Raw genomic sequence first — 20,611 nt, 5'->3', positions numbered from 1 at the left:
TCAAGTCTTCTGAGACTTGCTTTTTTCGTTCAATATTATAATACTAAGATTTATCCCTGTTTGTTTATTTTCACTGCTATATAATATTCCATTGGTGAAGATAGCACCCTTTTTCACCATTTTGAGGAGTATGGCCACAAACATTCCAGTCCATGTCTCCTGGTGTGCATGTGTAAGTCTCTCCAGAGTAAAGATCTCAGAAGGGAATTGCTAGGTTTTGGTATATGAATATTCAAAATTACAAGATAATGACAGGTTCTTTTCCAATACATTTGTAGTAGTTTTGACCCTATCAGTGAAGTGTAAGAGATGCTGTTGATCCATGCCCTCTCAAATACTTGATATTGACAGACTTTTTAATTTTTGCCAACTGAATGTGTAAATAGTATCTCTTAGTGGTTTTGATTTGCATTTCCCTGATTACCAATGAAGATGAGCAGCAGAAATAACATTTCAGAGATCACACCCCAAAAAATTGCAGATGTTGGAGTAATTGTATATAGAAATTTAAAAAATTTATTTAATGTGTTAAAAGAAATAAGAGGGTATTAAGAGAATGATGAAGGGAAATGAAACTCAATTGACCAGATTGAGTTCTCTTTGGATAGCTCTCAGATGTCTGAGATATCCAAAGAGAACTTCTAGGAATGTCAAGACACAGTAAAGGAAATTAAAACGTCAATGAAAAGGTTAAAATAGTATATTATAGCTGGAGATAAAATTAGTGAATTGGAAGATATTTCTGGAGAAATTATATAGAAAATAGAAGAGATGAAAATGGAAAATGTGGAAGAGGTAGAGAGGCATAGAAAATAGAGTAGGGGTTGGCAAAATTTTTCTGTAAGGGAACAGATAGTAAATATTTTAGCCTTTATGACCCACATGGTCTCTGTCATAAATACTCACCTCTGCTGTTTTAGTGTGAAAGCAGCTGAAGGCAATAAATAAATACACGGGTGCAGCTGGGTGCTAATAAAACTATTATCTACAAAACAGGCAGCAGGCCACATTTGGCCCATGTGTTATAATTTTCCCACCCCTGGAATAGAGTAGAAAGATCCCAATATTCATTTAACTAGTGTTCCAGAAAGAGATGATAGAGAGAATAGGAGTATGACAATATTGAAGAAGCAATGGTCCAGAATTGATGAAATACAATTATATTTATGAGTCCTAATGAATCCCAAGAGGGATAAACTTCACCCCTAGATACATCATAATGAAACTATAGAACACCAAGGATAAATGATTTTAAAGTCAACTCAAAAGGTAAAAAAAATTGCCTTCAAGGGAATGACAGACTGACAACTGATTTCTGAACCTCAACAATAAAAGCAAGAAGCTACTCTTTTTTTTTTTTTTTATGGAGGGCGCAGCTCACAGTGGCCCATGTGGGGATCGAACCGGCAATCTTGGTGTTATTAGCACCACACTCTAACCAACTGAGCTAACCGGCCACCTAAAAGCAAGAAGATAGTGGAATAATATTTTCAAAGGGCAGAGATAATAACTGTTAATACAGAATCCTATCATCAGTGAACATCTTACAGGAATGAGGGCAAAATTAAAGCCCTGTGCAAATGAACAAAAACAGATGTTTCTACCAATAGGCCTTTCAATAAAACAACTTCTAAAGGAAATAGTTCAAGAAGAAGAAACATTGCCTACAAGGAAGGTCTAAGATTCAAGAAGGAATCATGAGCAAAGGAAATTGTAAACATGGCGCTAAATCTAAATATTAATAGCAAAGAAAATAAAGACAGCAATGTCTAACTGACAGATAAAATAAAGCTCTAATTAAAATCCCTACCGTGTTTCCCTGAAAATTAGACCTAGCCAGGCAATCAGCTCTAATGCATCTTTTGGAGCAAAAATCAATATAAGACCCAGTCTTATATTATATTATGTTAGATAAGACCGGGTCTTATAGTAAAATAAGACCGGGTCTTATATTAATTTTTGCTGCAAGAGATGCAGTAGAGCTGATTGTCCGACTAGGTCTTATTTTCGGGGAAACACGGTAGTAACAATAGCATATAAATTGAAAGGTGAGTAATTGGAGTTTAAGTGATCTAAGGTCCTAATATTGTTTGGGAAGAGGTTAAAGGATTTTATTATCAGCAATTTTTAAGTTAAATATACATGTTAATATTTCTAGGCTAGCACTAAAATAATGTAACTTCCAAAGTAGTGGAAAGGAAGAAAATGGAAAGAAAGAAAAGAAAATAAAAAACATGAATGAAGATGATAGGAAATGTGGCAGTTAAAAAATTTTAAGGCTGTGATACAGAAGAAAATAGTAACTATTACCACTTATTGAGTTGCTACCATGTTAGTCATTTTGAATCATTAATGTTAATAATTTCATGTAACATAGGGAAGAGTGCCAGGCATAAAGTAGGCATAAAAATTATAGTTTCATTATTGATGTACCTTTGTATTTAAAACAAGTTCTAGAACTTAGTAGGCACTCATTTATTGAAGAGTGACTTAAATGGTAGTATCAATTCCTGTCTAAGGATGAGCAAACTGAGAGATAGCGTGATATGAAACTAGTCTCATCTACTTAGAAACTTTGTGGTATTGAGCATAATATGCACCTCAGTTTTCTTATCTGTAAAAATAAGTCAAAGAGTACTTGACATGTAATAATGCTCATTAAATGCTAGACACTCACTAAATGGTAAATGTTATTGGTGGGGAACTTTCTCAAAGTCAGAGCGTGGATTCCAGTCCAAGTACTTGGAATTCAACCAAAGCTACTTTCCCTACTACCAGAGGATAGACCTGCCGTCTCTTCTGTAAGGCGGAAGTATTATGTAATAGCTGAGAATGTGAGCTTTGGAGTCAGGCAGACCTGGGTTCATGGCCCCGCTTGACCACTAGTTAACTCTAGGACTTTGGGCCTCATTCTCTTCAACTGTTTAAAGGGGATAAAAATCGCTGTCACCAAAGGTGGTTGTAAGATTGAGAGACTGCCTGCCAATCACTTTGGTGGTGGAGATTAGACATTAGGTCCCAGTTTAATACAGGCATACCTTGGGAATATTGCGGGTTTGGTTCCGGACCACCACAATAAAGCACAGACCGCAATAAAGCGAGCCACACTCTTTGCTGGTGAGGGGTCTTGCTTTCAATTTGTTAAAAACACAACCTCTGTGGGGCCCAACAAAACAAAGCGCAATAAAATGAGGTATGTCTGTATAAGAAAGAGTAAGAGCTAATGAGTAGGCTCTTACAGAACAGTAAGAAGAAATAGTTTCTAATATTAGAAAAGAGATTAGTCTAAATGACCGTCAGTCCCTTCCAACCTTGGGATGTTCATTTCTTCCTTATGCAGAAGCAAGGGAAATAACGGTAGAATTTCCCCACTCACATTGTGACTGGTGAGCAGGTCCCCAGTGGCTCCAGACCCTAAAGGTAAAATGGGCTGATTGATAGCATTAAATAATAACCACAATAATTATATTGATTGCTTACCATGTGGCAGCACCATGTGCCTTTGCGTGGATTAATTGTCTCAAAATCTTCCGAAGTATTTTAAGTGGGGTACTATTATTATGCCCATTTTATCAGTGCCAAAGCTGAAGAACAGAGACATTGACTAGCTTTTCCAAGGTCAACCCGGTAGTGATGGTGGATCTGAGACTTGGGTCTGTCTGCCCACAGGGCCTGTGCTGTTGATCACTTTAAGAGGTGAGTGGCCCCTGAGAAACAGTTCTCATTTCTGGAGAGCACCTTCCTGACAATCTTGTGGAATGAGTGTGGCCTTTACCAAATTCTGGTTTGAATTCTGGCTCCACTTCTTACTGTGTGTGTGGCCCTAGACAAGGTATTTAACCATTTTTGTCGGGGGCAGTATTACCCATTTCCCAAGTTTGTTGGGAGGATCGAATGAAATAATATATGAGGTGCTCAAAAAGAGTGGAGATGCTGTATTTCCATCATGGATCAGGAAGGTCTTAGTGGCACCTGCTCTAAGCAGATGCCTATGTGCTTTGAGCTGATGATGGGGTGACTTTGGGAGAGTGGGTAGACGAAAGCTGACTTTTTCCCTGCTCCTTGGAAAGATGACCTGTCTATCACCCTCAATGCGCTTCCACTTCCACCACCCCCATACATACAGAGCATAATCTTCACAAGTCCAGTCTGGTTCCCCTCCCCTTGGCCTTGTCACTCAGCCTTGCCAGGTCACCTGTTTAGTTGTTTGATTTTGTGCCAAGCCTTCTGTGGACTTCCAGCCCTGGGCATGTCAGAGGCCACTGTCTGGAATAAGTGACTATGTCACTGGGCCACCACCTCCAATACCAAGATGGTTCTGAGTAGGTGACTGATAGCTGGGCTCACAGTACTGAATTTAGTTCTGTTCTTCCCTTCTCTACCCTTTTCACCTATCTGTACCAGCCGTATTCCATTAGCTTTCCTGTTGTTGTTGTTTTTAAAATATTTCTTATGGTGATAAATGTATAATTCAGTGGCATTAATTACATTCACATTATTGTGCTACCATTACTGCTATTCATTTACAGATTTTTCTTGTCATCCCAAATAGAAACTCTGCACCCATTAAACAATATCCCCACCCGTATCCTTCTCCACCTAGTCCCTGACAACTTCTACTCTACTTCCTGTGTCTTATAAATTTGTGCCTAGAGTAGGCACTTCATATCAGTAGAGTCATACAATATTTGTCCTTTTGTGTCTGGCTTCTTTCGTTTAGCATAATGTTTTCAAGTTTCACCCATCCTGAGGCATATATCAGAATTTTATTCCTTTTAAGACTAAATAATAATATTTTCTTGTATGGATATGCCACGTTTTGTTTATCCATTCACCTGTTGATGGATGCTCTCTTTAATCAAACGTCTTTGGGCATATCAAAATTTGCAGTGATATGGACAGAACAACCTACTCTTTCTTTGAAGCAGGAAACTGAAGAGAGTCACCGTCCTGGGTAGTTAGGAGTTGCAGCCCAGTATGCTGTTTATAAACTATGCCCTGAAGCCTCTTCTGAGATGTCACCCTTCCAGAGGTCTCTCTTCTCAACAGGTGACACCACCTAGACCTGGAAGTGCTAGTTGGAAAGGAGAGAAGGGATTGTCTGAGACTCCAACCTTGCCTTTGCCTGCCTTTCTGGGGACAGAGCCTATAATTGCCCAGGGGTGCTCTGGTTTCAATACTATAGGCAAAAGGTCTAGAGATTAGAGCAGTTTTTGTTTTCCTTATTTATAGTTCTGACTTTTTGTTTGTTTTGTTTTGTGTATTTCTTCTCCTTGTCAACTCTGTTATTTCTGGTTTCCTGCTTGGCTTTGACGCACTTTAGTATTTCTGTACTACTCCATTGTAATCGTAGGGCTTCCTAATACGGCAGTGTCCTGTCTTCTTTATTTAGACTGTCTAAGAGATCCTAGAGAGGAAAACTCTTTCTTCCTTTCTTTGAATCTTCCTCCATCCTTTTTTGTTTTCTCTGCTTCTTTTACCCGCCCCTCCCCCTCCCGCCCCAATGCACCAGTAACTGCACAGCCTCTGTCTTGGCCACAGTCTGTACCCTCAAGGTGTCCACAGCCTAAGAGGATGACACACACAAACATCACACACACCCTCAGTGTAGGTCACAGTTGCCTCTGGGAGGAAGAAGGAGATCCCATATCAATCCTCTGAGCTCACCAGGACAGGATTCCCCAGCTCTGAAGTCCTGAGTTGGGCCTAAAAATTCTCTATTTTATACAAGCCGCTCTCTTGCTGTCTTATTCCTGTTTCTCTCCACTTTCTTTATAGGATCCTGGAGCATGTAGTATGTCTTATCTGCTTCTTGACTCTTCCTGTGGTTGCATAGCCTTAATTGAGTCATGTCACCTTTAAGACCATGGGTTATAAAATCTGCAGAAGGAATAATCATCAGTCCTGTCTGTCTTAAAAGGCTGTCCCAAAGATGACATGTCAAAGTGCTTTGAAATTGTGTGGCATTACCCGGATATGAGTTCTTACCACAACCTGCTTTGACTCTCATGAACTTTTCTTCCTTTCTTTCTTGCCAATGCCGCTTATCAGGGAACCTCAGGCGGACCGATTCCCCAGGTATAGCTGCAAAAGTTGGAGATTCTGGAGAAGTCTGCACATGGCAGTACCAACCTCTTCCTGGTACATAGAGCCCAGGCCTGGAAAGTATAGGAACAAGGGGGCCAGAGGCACTGGGAGCCTCTGATGAGGAGCAGCCTCGGTTTACCTACATTGTTCAATAGCTTCTTAATGCAGTTGATCTTCATCCAAGGGCCCTGGGCCTTCGTACACACAAAAGAAGTAGTATTCCTCTCAACTTCCATTTGAGGTTGTTTACTCTCGTTATCTCCATTTTTTTAGAGGAGGATGTGCTGAGAGGAAGGCAGCCTAGTGCTATTTGGGAAAAGCTGTGAGCTGTGTGCCGGGTAAGAACCTGGCCAACTCTGGGCAATCTGGCTCCCAGGCAGAGGTCCATGGGAGCCTGGGCCCACGGGCTTGGCTGCTGTGGCATCTTCCGCCCTTCTGGTGCATCCCCTTATCAAACCGGATTCAGTTCTGGTTTTCTTCCTGAGATCTTTCTTAGGGGCTGTAACTCACAGCAATGTACCAGGTTGACTGTTAAGTGCAGCTGCTAGCCCATAAGGTAGCTTATAAAGACATTAGAAATATGCTCCCTTGCAATGAGTACAGCCCATGGGTGCATGGCCTATCCAGCAAAAACACTTCGGGTGTTTCATCTGCTAACAACCTTCTTACCTGGTGCCCATGTTCAAATTGTGGGCCTGAGCCCATTGTGGAGAGGCCCATGTTTTGAGTGAGTTCTCCTGCAGCAGCCTAATGGCTGCAACTGGCCTGCGGGACGGACCCTGGAAGTGTCATGTCAGATGCACATGGGTGATCTCGCTCTTCATTTCACTTTCCATCATCTATGTCTGCCTGTATCCTGCTTTCCAATCTATAGTGTACCTTTTTGTCCCAGTGTCCAGTACAGTGTTTGACCCATAGAGACTTCACTGTAAAATGTAATACAATGTAAAATTGTATTAGACTTTCCCCAAAGTTCCCTGCATGGCTTTGATTCTGGGATGTTATGAGATGTTTGATACAGCTGGTAGGAAAAGCAGGGGATCTGCTCCCTGAAAAGGCCAGGAACTTACTGGCTCATGCAATTACTAGTGATGAAATAGTGATTAGGCCTGCCCTGCCTCCGAGCTTGTGATCAGTTGATCCCTGACCCCTGTCTGCTTTGAGATGGTAGCAGGGTGTATGTGGTACTTAACCTACCGTGGTGCCATAGTCGCTGCTTCTGGTTGTAGCAGAGTCCTGAGCAGCTCCTTTCCATCTCTCCAGTGGGAGCCAAGCTGGCACCAGTTCGGGAAGTGGTGGTGGAGGAGGCATCCAGGGGGTTCTTCTACAATGCAGAGAGCTGCCCCAGGAGTGTGAAAGGGAACTCCTTGGCCAGATGGTCCCGTTCAGCGGACAGCTCCTGCTGGGAGGACATGGTAGCATTTTGGCACTTGATACTGTTCTGCCCATCTGGCTCCTTTAGAACGAGAGTTAAAGAGTCCTGACCAGGGGACCTGGGAAGGTGATACGCTGATTCCAGTGTAGGGAGTAGGCAGTGGGGCAGACCTCAGTTCTGGGGAACAGCACCTTTACACATCACTTCTGAGGATAGTTATCTCACCTGCCCTCTTGCTTGCAAAACTCAGAACCTTTGGAGGTCCTTGCCGTTCCCAAAGCCGTTCAATTTAGCCCCTGTTCTCTCTGCTTCCTACGTTGTGTTGGCTGAGCATCTGATAGAGGGAGGTTGCTCATCTTCCTATTTACTTCCTAGGTTTATCTCACCCCCTGAGTGGTACCTTTTCATCCTATAAATGGGGCCTTCCATCCTGGCCTCCCCAGGAAGAATGGGAACTGTCAAGACTATTTTCTTTCCCCTGTAACCTTCTGTAATCTTTTCTTCTTTTTACCGAATCCCCCTCCTGTCTTGGCTCTTGAAACTGTTCCCACAGGAAGAAAAAGGCTGTTCACCCTCCCACCCCACTTTAAGGCCAAACCTCTGTTTGTTGTCTTGGAAACTATGGCAACCTGGCCTAAGAGGCTACTTCTGCCATCTTGGAAGTTAATGTTCCAGAGCCCCGGACTCTCAGCTGTGAGCTTGCTAGCACTTTTTTCCAAAGGGGAACAAGTACCTCTGATTTTTCAGGTTAACTAAAAGGAGAATGTTTCAAACCAACCAACCCCTAAATGATCCTTTTACAAATGGGTTAAGAATGGGAGCAATGTTCTAGGATCTGGAGTATGAATGTAGTCACATTAGCTGCGAATCTGGAAGAGTATTCTGGAATGTGGACTACACTTATTTTCTTGTGTTCTTTTCTCCTTTCCCCTTCTCACGTTCAATTACTCAGAAAACTGGTGTTGGAGGTGGTTATCTTTCAGCTTACACCAACTGTTTTCTTTTTCTTGTCCTCAACATGTTTGTTCTTCTTGCTCTGGTGCTACGTTTTAAAGCCCCAAGTTGGGAATCCAGGCAGCTGGGATGATTAACTGCAGGAGCCCGACAGAAGAATTCCACAGCCTTAGACGGCAAAGTTTCCATAGCCTCACTGCTGTGGGACTTCCCCAAGGAAGGAGTCCTCCTTCTTGATCTGGCTATTGGAGGAGGGAGGGGAGAGCAGGCTGGTGTGTCCTTGGCTTCTCTTTGGACTTGACTGCTTGCAGAGGGGAGGGCTCAGTGGCTGAAACCCTGCAGGGAGGGCACTGACACCTCCCCCATTCTGAAAAGGCTTGTTCTCTGGTGATGGAGAGCTTACTAATTTGTAACAGCTGGCCAGGGTGTGTGAGACTGGACAAACTGGGAAAAGAGTACTCCCGCAAACTTTGGTAGGGGTAAATAGTGTGAGATGCCTACAAAAGTCTGGCTATGCTTGGTTAGGATGCCTTTTGCGACTCTGTGAATCCTTGAATCCTTGCATAGTAGTGGGGAAGGATATAAGAAGGCAGCCACGTCACCAAGGAGTTGGGATTTTAGCCTCCCTATGCCTACTCCCTACCCAAGCTTTACAGGCTCAGAGTAGAATTGAGGTGCAACAGTGGGGCCACCTTGCAACTTGTAGTTGGGTAGGGTTACCTTATCGTGCTCGGTTGCTGAACTTTCAACTTCCGTGGGGGTTTGGAAGGACCCAGAGTCAGATTGTAACCCTTTTACATTTATCCAGTCTCTCAGCCCCTTCCTCCATCAGGCCACTTCCGTATTTATGCTGGATTGGAAACGTGGCTGAACATACTATAATAAATCCTGACTTTAGTTTTTTGTGTTTTTTTTTTTAATTGGGAAATATTGGGGAACAGTGTGCCCTTCCAGGATGTCAAGTCATTGTTTCTTCAATCTAGTTGTGGAGGGCACAGCTCACTGGCCCATGTGGGAATCGAACCAGCGACTCCAGTGCTATGAGCACCGTGCTCCAACAACTGAGCCAGCTGGCCACCCACCGGCGGCTCAGCTCCAAGCCCAAGCTGCTGCCTCTCACTGGCCCATGTGGAAATCAAACCGGCGACCTTGGTGGCACGAGCACCACGCTCTAACCACTGAGCAAACTGGCCTTCCCTGACTAGTTTTTAATCTGTAAGAAAGTCTCATATCCTTCCTCTTCCCCCATCTCTGTTAGGGCTCTTTGCTTCTGAGCCCTCAGTGTTAGCAATTTGCCTCTGCTTCAAGCATAATTAGATTCTACATATTTGACTTAGCCAGGCAAGCTCCAGGTGGATTTGGGAGAGTACAGATTGGCTCATAGAATTCTTCTTGTGTTCCTTTGACCCCTCATTTATGATACCAGTGACACTGAATGGCCCTGTATTGGTGCTAGCCATGGCAGCCCCACAAGTGCCCGACTTACTTCTCATCATGTCCATATTCTTTCCACTATTTGAGCCCATGTGGACTAGATGGGTAAGGAGAATGGAATTCCATCCAAGTAGTCTGTCCCTGGAGATGTGGAAAAGAGAGAATAAGAGAAATTTTGAGATTGAGGCTGTTAGGTAGGTATGCGGGTGAGAGAAAAATGGAGAGAGGTGGATGAATGGATGGATGGATAGATAGACACGATAGGATAGAAGGAGGGAGGAAGAGAGAGAGACAAGGAAAGAGACCAGGAAAGGGATATACGTAGATGTGAAAAAACAAAGTGAAAAGCTTGGGAATGAGGTATATAGAGAAAAATGAGGAGGTAGAGTTTGGTACTAGATATTTTCCCCATGATTTCTGGCAGCTCAGTCCTTCAGAAGTAATCCAGAAAACATCCTTTTTTGCCACTTCCTACAAACCTCCCCACCACCACCATCACCATAGTTCTCCCCTGTCTTTCCTTAGAGGCTCTGCAGTGGTGTTTAAAATGCAATGTGTGGGAGTTTAGAATCGAATGGGTGTTAGGAGAACTTAAATGCTTTGTTTCCCTTTGCCTCTCCCTAGAGAGTGGATGATTTCTGCAATGATGGCGAGTCTTCCTTCTGCCTGCACCAGAAAAGCCCTATGACTATGTTCCAGAGAACAAGGGAGATATACTTCCAATCCATTCAGTCTACCAATTCCAGGGCCCCAAGAGGAAGGAGGGGGAGAGGGGCCAAGTGCTGAAGGAGCGGTTCTGGGGACTTAAAGATAACTCGTTCTCTGGCCGAGAAGGGTGGCTCATTCATTAACTCTGCGTGTTACGTCAGGTACTGGGGCAGAGTTTGGGATAGAGACATGGTACAACCTTTCTGCTCACTTGGAAGAAGAATACACAGTACCTTCTACTTTCTCTCCCCTGAGACATCCATCAACAATGACCAGCTGGGGCTGAGTCACCTTTGTCTCCCACCCTTTGTCTCTTTCAACAATAGGTCCTGTGTCCATCACCATGGATCTGAGCCCTTTTGTGAATAGATGTTCTTTCTAGTCCATGATTTTTGGAAGCTGACTCTACCTTGGGCACTCTGAGACGTGTCTGCTTTTCTGTGTCTTTTTGTCTATTCCCAAGTAATGGCCACTCAGCTTGAGTGAATACCCTGAGATTCAGGAACAGAAGTACTCGTGTCTAGGACACTAGCTCAGCCGGGGTTCTTTTCTGTCAGCCTACTCCCAGCTGTCCAGGACGGTGCCCCATGTTGGGCCCTTTCCTCACCTCCTCCCTGCTCTCTGCCTACCCTATAAGAACAATGGGATGCTGATGACGGTTGGTTTGATAGCCTTACAAACCATGTGTGCTCTGCTCTTTTGACCTCAAGGTGCTGCCAAGACTGATTTCTGTCCCAAGTTCTGATTTTCTCAGCAAGACTTTGTCAGCTAACCAGAGCTGTTAGGACTTTGACCACTCCTGGGGCAGCAGGGTGCTCCCCTAATGGAATCAGCAGCAGCTTCCGCCTTCTCCTGCCCTCTCTCCTCCCCATAGGGTTTGTTCTCATCAATATCCTTTCTGAGCCATGGTGGCATCTGGGAGGCCTTCAGGCATAATCTGAGATGAAAGGAATCGGAACAGTCTGTGGGATTTGCTCTTCTTAACACTGCCCTAGCTTTCATTTGGTCTGATTAATGTGCCCATGGCAGTGTGTGTGTATGTGGGGTGGGTGTGGGGGGTCCTCCTCATAAGGGCATACCGATCCAAAGGAGCTGGAATAAGGTGGAGGGAGAGGCACGATAAAACCCTGCACCATCTTTTGGATTCCAACCAACTGTTTCTAAGGTGACGCTTTCTCTTACTTGGACATCATTTAGTGATTGGCCACCTATAGCTGATTCATCAAAGTCAGTATACATTTTCAGCTTAGTTGTGTGTGTGACTCTGTAGCTGATCTCTGACCACTCCCTATCTCTGCTGCCAAAAACCTTTTTCAGGCACCTTGTGCCCTGGAGACATGTGTCCCAGGAGGAATCTACCTCACTTTCGATCATCCTTCAGCATCCCCACATTGAATGCTGATTTCTTGGTGCTGGCTAGGGGTCCTCACCACCCTAACTAAAACTTTAAATCTTGTTGTGCAGGAGTATCTCTTCTCCCAAGATCTCCCGAAGAACTGAGAACAGAATGAAAGTTCTCTGTACACGTGGAATAAAAACATGTGTCCCTTCTGAGGCACCTCTTGAGGTCATTCCCTTCAGCCCTCTAGCCAGGAGAGGCAAGGCTCCATGCTGGGTGGCACTGCACCCATGGTGGGGTTGGGGCTGCTGCTGCTTTGAGGCTCTCTTCCCATGACCCCTAGTGGGATCCTCAGTATCTTCATCCCGATGACATTGTCAGCCAATAGGGGCTGGTAGGGAGTAGTGGGAGGTGGGCAGGGGGAGGAGTGCTGCTGGCTGGAGCCTGGCTTTGACAGGAAGGAAGAAGACCAAGTGCCTTGTCTCCTGTCAATAATGGACGTCATGCAGAGGTGAGAACACCGAGTTTTGGCCTTTCTCCTTGAAGAGCTGAGGCAGACAAGTGTGTACAAGAAGCTCCACCTTCCCTTCTTTAAAGGAACTAACCCGTACTCCTCACTTTAATCTTCCCCTTGCTGGCTCAAGTCCTATGCTTTATTTTCTGGCTCTATTCTTTTCGTTCCTGAGAAAGTTGTGGTGGATCTTTGCATTTTTATTTTTTAAGCTGTTTTAGGGGGCTGGAAAAAGGAAAACTTTAAAAGTAAAATAATAAAAAACAGACCAGTCTGCCATTACAGGCACATAAATAGCTGCCCTGTGGCCAGGCTGCACATTCACTTTGCCATAGCAACCTAAAACAAGTGTTTACAGCAGCTTGTCACCGGCCTGGAAAACAGCAGCTGCTGCTGCCCCACCAGCCACGCCCTTGCCGCTGCCTTGTGCCTCCTGAGAGCAGTGGGCAGGTGCCCCCCAAAGGTGTTGTGGGGGGGCCATGGGCCATCCCTTCTGCTGGGCCTTGGGGGCATGGTGGCAGGGAATAGGCAGCCTGGAGTCCAGATGTGCCAGGGGGTGGTAAGACTTGGGGAGTCAGAGCTGGTGGTAGGTGTTTTTTGCTCTGTTGTTTTTTCCCTTGTCTCTCAGCTCCTGCTCATGGAGGAAACTGGAGTACAGAGGGTGCTCAGCTTTCCCTGAACCGAAAAGGGATCTGGGTATCCCACTGGCCCTGACAAGGTAGCTTGTTTTAACTGTCTGAATAAATCTGGGTTCTGCTGCAGCCTGTCCAGGGAAGTCCTCTCCAGTCTGTTACCTCAAGACCTCACAGGAGAGGTGCTTTCCTTGGGAAAATCAGGGTTCTCTCGGAAAGGAGCCTGCTCTGAAGTCGTTGGAAATGGAAACAGAGCATCCTGGAAGAGCGGGAGGAGAGGTGGGAGGAGATATGTGACAAAATCCTCCTGTGTCTCCCCTGTCAGCTTACGTCTGGGGCAGTGTTAGGACTGGTCCCCAGTCACGACCCTCAAATATGTTAGCCGGGTGTTGTTGGAGGTTGTCGTGACCTTGTTTGCAGAGAGGCTTCATAACCTCTGCAACATTAGGAATTGTGGTCCCCAGACCAGCAGCGTCAGAATCCCCTCGTTAGGGAACTTGTTAGAAGTGCGGGTTCCCAGGCCCCACCCCAGAACTCTTGAATCAGAAACTCTAGGAGTGGGCCCAGCAATAGTTTTAAGCAGCTGTCCTGTGATCCTGATTCTCACTCAGGTTTGAGAACCACTGCTCTAAAGCACAACGCAAGTGCCAGGGAGTGTGATCAGTCCACTTTCTCAAACCCCAGGCTGACTTAGTGGCTCCTGTATGTACAATGAGTGAACAAGAAAGAGTGGAACTCGGGCAGTGAGGAAGGTTATTAGGGAGTTCTCCCAGCTCTCTTTACTGATAAATGCTATCTTCTCAGCATGGGGCCCTTGCCCATTTGCCTGGGACTTCCAGGAAACAGTTGGACTGAGAGAAGGCTGGAATAGGCAAGGCCAGGAGATGGCTCTCTACTCTGTACAGGTGGACTGTCATGGAGTGGGGGGAGGTGATGGAGTGTTGGCCAGGCGTGATGTCCAGTGTGTGGTCCTCTGATTACTGTCTGGGTCACATAGGAATGTTATTTTGCTTCCTCTCTTGCTGGGCCCTTGGGGAGAGGTCTGGTGCCCATGGCACCCCCTTTTGGCGGATGAAATGTAGCTTCCTCAGTCTGAGGCCTAGCAGCTTTCTCCTCAACCCTGAGAGCTCCAGTAGAACCTGAAGCCTGGGAGCAACAGGATCCTGACCCAGTAGCCAAGGGAGAGTGACCTTCCTCTCCCTCTTCATGAGCATGGCATGATTCTGCTGAAATTTGTTTCTAAAAATAACGTAGGATCCAGTCCAGCTGCTAAAAAGCCCTTTTGTTCCCTTGGAACCAAAATGTGGAAAAACTACAGCAGCCCCAAGAAAGGCAATCCATGTCGCCCAAGAGAATGCACATACTGGATATTTGAATGTTACTGCCCAGAGCCTGCCTCCTTTCTGCTGGCCTAGTTCCAAGGAGCTGCACCTTACTTCACGTGAGCGGCAGATACCTTTGCTAACTCATATCCTGAGCATTTCTCACGATCGAATGGGAGGGATTTCATTAAATAACAGGCCTTCTAGATGGCACTGTCACTCCCATCTGAAATCAGCTCTTGTCCTCCTTAAACAACTGAAGTAGTTGCTGTTTTATCCTCTACATTTTTTTTTTAGCTGTAACTTGCTGTGAATGCTCCACCATACCCTTGAGTCACAGGAGGCCACAGAGGTGACCTGGGCTATTATGACTCAGATTATTTGGAAGAGGGAACATGGCTCTGGGGCCTAGAGACTGCCCTTTTTCATCTTGATATATTGGTGCTATTTTTGCATGGAGTTGGCTGTGGGTGACATTGCCTTCTCAGGCACATTCTTGCTTCAGTTTCCTCATCCATGCCACGAAGCTTCCTGTCTTCGTCTTGATGGTTTCTAGGGTCTCTGACATGGGCTGAATCAACAGGTCAGATGATCAAGAACAGACTGGCAACCTTGGGTCAATTTTTGGTATCATTCTTGTGCGAATGTTTGTGCTATCTATGGGCCCTGTCTTCTCTCTGCCCCATGAAGATGTCTGGCCAGAACTGGTAAATTTTGTATCATTGTCGTAACACATCTTAGACAATACAGCTCTTCCAGGTCTGACAGGTTTCAGCATCATGGTATGTTTCATTTATTTGGACCTCACGTGCAGAGCACTGAGTTGATCATACTATGGCCCGTTATTATCATTGGTCCATGCAAGGCCCTTGCTATTCTCAGTGATTCCCCGTATCCACATCTGTTCCCTTCCTTGCCTATAACCAGCATTCTAATGTGATACTATGTATCTTTTTGTTTAAATATGTCTCTTAAAATGTATAGAATTGCTTTAGACGCATATGTTTTTAATTTGTGCAAAAGCTGTTACAGCACCTTTACCCCTACACCAAGCACTGTTTTTTTTTTAAATTAAATTTATTGCGGTAACAATGGTTAGTCAAATCTCATAGGTTTCAAGTGTACATTTCTATACTACATCATCTATATATCACATTGTGTGCTCAGCACCCAGAGTCAGTTCTCCATATGTTTGACACCCTTTACCCTCTTCTACCACCCCCTCCCCCTTTACCCTCTAGCAACCACTAAACTTGTCTGTAAGCACTGTTTTTAAGATCACCAATATTGCCTTGTGTACATCTGATCTGTGTTTCTAACTGTCACGTAATATCCCCTGTTATCTAGCTCGCATACTGTGTTTCCCTGAAAATAAGACCTAGTCGGACAATCAGCTCTAATGTGTCTTTTAGAGCAAAAATCAATATAAGAACCGGTCTTATTTTACTATAAGACCGGGTCTTTAATATAATATATTATAATATAATATAATATAATATAATGTAATATAATATAATATAATACCGGGTCCTATATTAATTTTTGCTCCAAAAGACGCATTAGAGCTGATTGTCTGACTAGGTCTTATTTTTGGGGAAACAACGGTATTTTACCATCTATCAATGGGAGGGGGGATCCCGGGTGGCCTTCAGCTCCCTGTCACTACAATGTTCCTTCTGGACCTGTGTGAGAGTTTCTTTGGGAGTAGATGACAGGGTCCTGGGTACGCATAGACTTAGTTTGGCCAAGAAGTACTAGACAGCTCTGGGGAAAAGGGATGAATTCTGGGTACCTGAGACCCAGGGGTCAAGGGTGACACGTTTTCTCCAGACAGATGCTTTGATTTTAGCACTATATTTTTGCTGTTGAATTGTAGATGTTCTCATGGTAGCAGACTTGCATAGGGGGAGGGTAAGCAAAGGAGCCGTGTGTGTGTGTGTGTGTGTGTGTGTGTGTGTACCACCTCTTAGCCAGGAAGTGATGTTTTCTTCTTCACGAAGGGCTGAGAATTAGCATCAGGTTCCAGGCCCAGGCCCACAGGCCACAGTGTGCCATCCTGTGGTCAGTGCAGAGGCCTGGTTTTTGTGTCCCAGCCCTCACTTGACTTCCTGGCATGGGCCTGGCAGTTGCTGATGATGACAGGCAGTGCCACCCACCACCTGAACTTTACCCAACATGTTCTGTGTCTGACCTTCCCATGTGCCTCCAAAGAGCTTCAGTAGACTGAAGGGGAAGGTATATGCTCAGGTCTGTTTCTGCGAGCCAGCAGGCTTTACACGAGAAATTAGGGCAGGCATGCATGGGGAGGGAAGGAAAATCTGGGACCATGATGAGAATGGCTACCAGACCTGAATGGTGGGAACTGGAGAGGGTGGGGAAGAATCTGGGTCATAGAAATAAGAGGCCTGTAATGACAAGGGAGCAGAGCAGTCTGTATGTGTAGTTTAGACCTTCAGAGAGAAGGGCCGGTCAGGGGTGTTTTGGGCTAGGCAACCTGCATATTGAAGTGCTTGCCAGCTTTCTTGACAGGGCGTGGTCCTCTGAGAAGACAGGAGTGCCTGAGAGAAGGAGTAAAGCTTGAGACGCTGTAGTAATGCCACAGGAAATGCCTCTGCTGGAGAAATGAGAGAGAATCCAAAGCAGGATCTCTCTGTGCCTCTCCCAAGTCACTATGGGTTGCAAGGCCGAGGGTGTGAGATTACAGAGTGGAGGAAGCCCTCATCCTCACTCCCAGGATCTTCAGTGGGAATTGTATATGCTTGGAATCATGCCAATTCAGAGCCAAGTGCATTCTGGCTGGGGGTTCAAGAGGGGATGAGTGGTGCCTTTCTGCCCCTGATAAGCCCTTCATCTATCTCCACACCTGCCCAGAAAGTTCAAAGAGATAAGGAGGTGTTTTCCAGACCTGTGTCATAGCTTTTAGGGGTCACGGGCGAGGGACAGATAGATTTTTATGGACTTTTTCATCAAGCTTTAGGAAGTACATCCATAACGTTGTTTCCATTTTCTTAAAAAAAGTGTTCTAGTAATTAAGACAGGGTGGCTTTTAATTCAGACTAGGGCACACATCTTGGCTCTCTGAATCTATATTTCCCTGCTATGAAATGAGGTACCCTCCTTATAGGGTTATTGGTGAGGATATAGTGAAACAATATATGTCATGGAGATAGTAGCTACAGTGTATGGACCAACCACTATATATCAGCCACTATGTGCTAGGCACTATATAATGTGTGTGTGTGTGTGTGTGTGTGTGTGTGTGTGTATACACATACACATATATATGATTTCTCTCTTATTTTCACATAAAGTGCCTAGTATGGTACCTGGCTCATTGTTGGTGCTCAACAAATATTATTTCCCTCCCTTGCTTCACTCTTGAAAATAGAGAGAAATAGAGCCTCATTTGGGATGAGGGAGAGAGGATCAGAGAAAAGAGAACAGGTTTTTTGGGGGGGCTGAAGCAGGGTTCGTATTTCAGTTTGGTGCATTCTAAGGTGGGACCAGCCTGCTCCCACCCCCACGGGTCTTCCCTTCTTTACCCGTCGGCCTGCATGGCAGTGATGTTGGCACTCTAACCAGAGCATCTCTGAGTGCCACTACCTCGCTCCTGAGCACAGGCTCTCAGCCCACTGAAGAGGGCAGGGCAGGGAATAAGAGTCTGCTCTACTGATCATATAAAGTAATATGATTTCTTGCCCCTGCAGGAAGTGATGAGAAAGTTTACTCTTCCATCCTATTATCCCTTTGCCTTGCAAAATGCTAGACATGATGAGTGAGAATGCCCAGAGACAAATGATTAATCCTAACCTGTAAGAGGTGGTGTCTCCCAGGCATCTGAGCGTAGTGTCTGAGGCTGAAGCAGTGGGAGCACTTACAGATTGTTCTTTGCCAGTTGCCTAATAAGGTTAGGGGCTAGGCCAGGGGTGCCCAAACTTTTTTCAACGTTTTTCACCAAGGGCCATATGCGGTAAAATACACAAAGAGTCGGGCCACTCACTCGAGGTGAAGTACGTATTGCCTCACCTGGTTTATTTAAGTAAACTAAATATATTTTTGGAATTTGCTGCGGGCCAATTAACAATGGATTGCGAGCCGCAGTTGGCCCGCGGGCAGCAGTTTGGACACCCCTGGCCTAGGCAAACTCAGCAGTTGCAGTGAGCTCATATTCTAAGAGCTCAGAGCTCAAAGAGAAATATGGGCACCTACTATACCTTCACATCCCAGAAGAACTTTCATGGAGAAATAAACTGGGCCCCATTTGGGCACTGCCCCTTTGACTTTGTGCCAGCAGCTGAGTGATTGACCTCTTGAGTACATGTCTCTAGAGCAACCTGAAATAGACAAACCTTATTTCTTTCCAGTGCCCAATCTTAAATGGCCTTTTCTCATTGGTTGCCTATGTGAGTGGAAGGAGCTCTCCTCTTTGATACCTTGAGGAGAGGTTCAAAGTAAGGAATTCTGGCTTAGACTGTCCCTTCTGCTCTAGAGGTCCAAGGCCATATAGCCTAGTGGTTATAACTTAGCTAATGGTTATTACTAATGAAGCTGCCTTGGGATTTTTCCATTCTTCTTCTGGCAAGGAAAGATGGAGGGACACATGAAGAAATTGCCCTCCTGCTTAAAGGGCTAGATAACAAAGTTCATTAAGATCAAATTAAATTTTCTCCCATCGCTTGAGTGTCTTATACTGGACACTGGGCATCTTTCTTCTAAGATTTCCAAGCATTATTTTGATCTATAATCCCATTCCTATATCACTTTTTAGGATGGTGTGAAAAGGTAAGGCTGATTCTTTTCCCAGGTAAAGATGGGAGGAACTGAGCTCTAAGAAGGCTCAGTGACTTGCCCAAAGGGTGCCTGGGAGGATGGTAAATCTGGTTCTGAATCTGTTATTGGTTATTCAACAAAAAATTTACCTGAATGCCCACCAAGTGCAGGTTCTCCTCAAGGCACTGGGGATAGAACAGTAAATAAGACGAACGAAAATCTCTGCCTTCATGGGACAAACTTTGTAATGGGTAGAGACAGAAAGAATAAAATCTCCTTATTTCCAATTTAGCACTCTATCAGCACTGTCTACAACATCCTCTCGAAAGCTTAAGAAGTTCTATATAAGCGTCAAAATTGGCTTGTTGCTACGATAGCCCTTCCCACGGCTTGGAGGAGAAGCTGAACTGGAGAGAAAATTTCTTTGGCACTGCCTATCTCTGTGCAAGTCTGAATGAAGGGAGTTTGACACATTGCATTAGGTTTTTTCCAAATCTCCTTGATCCCCAGGATTCACTGATGACATCTAAAAAGAAATGGAGTGTGATATTAAAAAACAATAACAACAACAAAACAAAACCCTGCTTGTTTAACTCTTTGCAAGTAAGAGTAGCTCTAAAAATGTATGGTAGAAGGAGGAGTCAGAGGGCACATTTGGATAGGAAGTGTGTAACCACCTCCATCCCAGGGGAAACAGGTTTGATTTGGAATCAGCAGGAACTTTGGCCACTTAAGATTTTTGGAAAAGTAATTGATAAAAGAGTCAAGTCCTTATCAAATGGTTCTGTGCTTCTTTGTTCACCTTCTACAAGTGAGGATATCACCAATTTATTAAAGATAGGTTGACCAGAGCTCCTCGCCTAACCCTGGTAACCTAACTCAAGTCAGCGGGCACTGTTTAACCAGGGCTGAGCCTCCCATGTTCTGGTGCTGCACTCAGGAAGAGCCCTTTCACATTTAAATGGCTGATGTGTGGCAATGGTTCCTGCATGACACACGGCGGCCCCTCTCTGAAGCTGAGAACAGGGCTCAGGATAAACCGTGTTACCCAGAAAATAAGACCCAGCCGGACCATCAGCTCTAACGTGTCTTTTGGAGTAAACATTAATAGAATATTATAGTAAAATAAAACCGGGTCTTATATTAATGTGTGCTCCAAAAGACGCATTAGAGCTGTTGGTCTGGCTAGGTCTTACTTCCGGGGAAACACGGAACCTCCTTCCCACTTTCAGTCCTCCATATCCTCATCTACACATAACTCCACCCCTCCACCTCTTTCTGCATGTATGAGAGGTAACACATACCTTTCTGAGGAGAGGAAAGCTGATTTGAGATCCTCTGCAGAGAGTCATGCAGAGGCTGACTTGTTTCCCTGCTGACCGTGTTGTGGCCCTAGGCTCTATCTGAATGGAAAGCTGTCTTATCCCTGCCACCCCAGAGAAACTTGAATGTTCATAGGCTTCAAACTCACTATCTTTC

At 44.9% G+C, this 20,611-nt stretch overlaps 1 protein-coding gene and 1 long non-coding RNA gene across 6 annotated transcripts in view; one reads left to right on the top strand and one right to left on the bottom strand.

Annotated features, from left to right (window-relative positions):
• ATP2B4 (ATPase plasma membrane Ca2+ transporting 4) overlaps positions 1-20,611 on the top strand; it is a 109,774-nt gene that overhangs the window by 19,955 nt on the left and 69,208 nt on the right. The window contains exon 1 of one of the 5 annotated variants that reach the window (XM_033093486.1): positions 13,078-13,126. The exons of the other annotated variants lie outside the window; for them this stretch is intronic. The gene's annotated coding sequence lies outside the window, so the exon portion shown is untranslated. Of the gene's footprint in view, positions 1-13,077; positions 13,127-20,611 lie in introns of those variants that run through there. 5 annotated transcript variants of the gene reach the window in all.
• Positions 5,605-20,496, bottom strand: LOC117015112 (uncharacterized). The gene is made up of 3 exons (XR_004421671.1): positions 20,437-20,496; positions 9,903-9,991; positions 5,605-7,489 (listed from the first exon to the last, which is right to left on the bottom strand). It is a non-coding gene; the product is annotated as an uncharacterized LOC117015112 (long non-coding RNA).

This window comes from Rhinolophus ferrumequinum, chromosome 22 (assembly GCF_004115265.2).
Source record: "Rhinolophus ferrumequinum isolate MPI-CBG mRhiFer1 chromosome 22, mRhiFer1_v1.p, whole genome shotgun sequence".
In the NCBI taxonomy this organism is placed as follows: domain Eukaryota; kingdom Metazoa; phylum Chordata; class Mammalia; order Chiroptera; family Rhinolophidae; genus Rhinolophus; species Rhinolophus ferrumequinum.
Note: the sequence above shows the minus strand (reverse complement) of the source record. Positions and strands in the feature narration are given on the sequence as shown.